The sequence below is a fragment of the Dioscorea cayenensis genome, chromosome 9 (genome assembly GCF_009730915.1).
Source record: "Dioscorea cayenensis subsp. rotundata cultivar TDr96_F1 chromosome 9, TDr96_F1_v2_PseudoChromosome.rev07_lg8_w22 25.fasta, whole genome shotgun sequence".
NCBI lineage: Eukaryota > Viridiplantae > Streptophyta > Magnoliopsida > Dioscoreales > Dioscoreaceae > Dioscorea > Dioscorea cayenensis.
In genome coordinates, this window is record NC_052479.1 from 12,832,770 (window position 1) to 12,836,052 (window position 3,283).

The 3,283-nt window shown below is 46.9% G+C and overlaps 1 non-coding gene across 1 annotated transcript; it reads left to right on the forward strand.

Annotated features, from left to right (window-relative positions):
* The first annotated feature begins 2,878 nt into the window (after positions 1 to 2,878).
* LOC120269648 lies at positions 2,879 to 2,985 on the forward strand. The gene has a single exon (XR_005539292.1). It is a non-coding gene; the product is annotated as a small nucleolar RNA R71 (small nucleolar RNA).
* The last annotated feature ends 298 nt before the right edge of the window (positions 2,986 to 3,283 follow it).

The window sequence follows — 3,283 nt, forward strand, 5'->3', positions numbered from 1 at the left end:
TGACATTCTGTGCATCCACACGGCCGTGTGGAAAGTCCTCACGCCCGTGTGTCTCACTTCAAAAGCTCCACAGGGGCGTACACACGCCCCTGTGCGCTCTCGGGAAAAAATCTCACTGACTTAGAATGATCTCCCACGGGCGTGCGGAAAATATCCTCGCCCGTGCGCCAGACCCACAGGGGCAAGCGCATACCCCTGTGGCTTCCCTGGACAACCGAGAAAAATATCAAGTCTTACGCACGCCCGTGCAGGAATTCCCAACGGGCGTGGACATTCACATGCCCAACTCACAGGGGCAGCCGCACGCCCCTGTGTTTTCTCGGGATGGAGGGAGCAACCTGCAGAGTATCACACGGGCGTGCGGAAATTACCCACGCCCGTGTGTAGTTCACAAGGTTACCCACAGTTGCGAGTCCACGCCCCTGTGTGTTCTCGGGAAAATCTGCCCAACTCTGCAGGAATTCACACGCCTGTGCGGAAATTACCCACGGGCGTGCGCCAGTCGCATCGTCGTCCACAGGGGCAGCCGCACGCCCCTGTGCCCTCTATGGATGAGCTCACAGCACACATCCACGGGCGTGCGAAAATTCCACACGCCAGTGTGTTTTCTCTGGATGACTTAGAAAAAACCTGCAGGCTCTGCAGAAATATTCTGAACATGTTTACACACTCAGAGCCTGCCCTATTATGCAAAATTTACCAGATAAAAACACGAAATAGAACTCAAACAACCAAACTTCGCCAATTCTCAACAAAACACACAATGATTTCTTTTAAAACCCCATAACAAAATCGCAGCACAAGCACTCAAAAAATTGAAACACCAACACTTAACAGTTTATTCATGTAAACAACTAAACTAAAAGATACGAAAACAGTAAACACTTGGGTTGCCTCGCAAGAAGCGCTTGTTTAACGTCACTAAGCTTGACGTATCTTTCTTACCTCACGGGGGTTCATAAATGAAGGTTATCCTCTTACCCATGGCTTGAAAGCATGATGAGCAAAGTCTCTTGAGGATAGAGGGTGTACTCTCGGGATTTGGACCACCTAGCAATGGTTTATCCAACTTCCTTGGCTCATGTATGTCTCCAACAATCTTGGAGCATTTTCGGTGGCGTCTCCGAGCCCTCTTCATTTTCCGGAGCACATTCTTCAAGATCCCCGGGGTAGATTTTACTTCTTCAGTCGAACCAAGCATCATTACTTCTTCATTGCTCTCCTCTTGGTCGAACAATCATTCATTCGGATCCGTGTTGAACATTTCCTGCATATATTCATCAACAATTTCATCAGTAGTATATAGAAAGTATAGAGTATCATCAAAATTGAGAGAATGTCGCATGGCTTCAGCAAGATGGTATGTGAGCTTATCATCTCCAACTCTCAATGTGAGCTCCCCACCGTCCATGTCAATCAATGCTTTGGAAGTACGCAAGAACGGTCTCCCAAGTATAAAGGGTACATCTACATCCTCATCGACATCTAGCACTACAAAGTCAACCGGAAAAATGTACTTGTCCACCTTGGCAAGCACATCTTCAATGATGCCTCTCGGATGTCGTACCGTTCTGTCCGCCAATTGTAAAGTCATCCGAGTAGGCCTAGGCTCACCCAAGCCTAGCTTTTGGAAGAAAGTATATGGCATGACATTAATGCTCGCCCCTGAATCCGCCAATGCCATTTCCTCACCTAAGTTGCCGATGTTACACGGAATGATGAAGCTTCCCGGGTCTTTCTTCTTGTTCGGCATGTTCTTTTGCAACGCCGCCGAGCATGAAGCATCAAGCACCACTGAAGCACTCTCCTCCAATTTCCTCTTGTTGGTCAATAGGTCTTTCAGGAACTTTGCATACTTAGGCATTTGAGCCAATGCCTCAACAAAAGGAATGTTGATGTGGAGTTGCTTGAACAAACTCAGGAACTTCTTATACTGTTCATCCCCTTGGTCATTCTTCAATCTAGAGGGATAAGGATTCTTGGCTTGAAAGGTGGGGTTGCCACCTCTTTCTATTTGTTTGCTCCCTCCTCAACCTCTACAACCTCGGGTGCGTGTTCTTTCGGCTTCTCACTCGGAAGCCTCCCTTCAACCTCACGACCACTTCTCAAAGTGATCGCCTTCACATGTTCTCTAGGGTTGGTTTCCGTGTTGCTTGGTAAACTTCCATGTGGCCTTTCGGAGAAAGACTTCGCTATTTGCCCCACTTGATTTTCAAGATTGTGCAAGGAGGCTGTGTGATTGCAAAGTGTAGCCTCGACTGATTCAAACCTTGTATTTACCGATGGAATAAATCTAGCCAAGTGCTTCTCCAAATCTGTCATTCGGGTTTCCAAGCCTGAAATTCTGTTTTCTACTTGAGGGGCTTATTGTTGTTGTTGTTGGAAACCCGATGGCCCCATGGTCTTCTGTGGTCCTTGATTACTTCATGAAAAGTTGGGATGATTCTTCCAACCTGAATTGTAGGTGTTGTTGTATGGATTCCCTTGAGATCTCATTCCATTACCTACAAAGTCAACGTTCTCAATTAAAGAAACATCACCAATGACGATTGGGCAATCGGAGGGAGCATGTCCTCCACCACAACCGGTGCAATTGGTCACGGCCGCAACTCTATTCGAAGCTATAAGATCTAGCTTCTTACTCAAACTCTCCACTTGGGCCGCCAATGAAGTTACCACATCAATTTCATGCAGACCGGCCACCTTTTTCTTCTCCCCAGCGTTCCACTGGTAGCTATTTAACCCCATTTCCTCAATCAATTGATGAGCCTCATCGGGGATCTTGCTACCTAAGGTATCTCCTGCCGTCGCATCCAAGAGGTACCTTGTACTCGGGTTCAAACCATTGTAGAATGTTTGAACAATCATCCACTCCGGGAATCCGTGTTGCAGACACTTTCACTGGAGTTCCTTGAACCTTTCCCATGTCTCAAATAGAGACTCCAATTCCAACTGCACAAAGGATGAGATCTCATTCCTAAGCTTTGCTGATTTTCCGAAAGGGAAATAACTGGCTAGAAAAGCTTCTACCATCTCCTCCCATGTAGTGATTGATGCTCTAGGTAATGAGTGTAGCCACTGCTTTGCTCTCCCCTTTAAGCAAAATGGGAAGGTTCTCAATTTGATGGCATCATCCATCACACCATTTATCTTCAGCATGTCACACACCTCGAGGAAGCTCTCTATGTGACTATTTAGATCCCTCATCGGCCAAACCGTTGAATTGATGCGATCTGCTGCAGCATATGGATGAATGCCGGCTTTTAGCTCGAAGTTCGAGTGT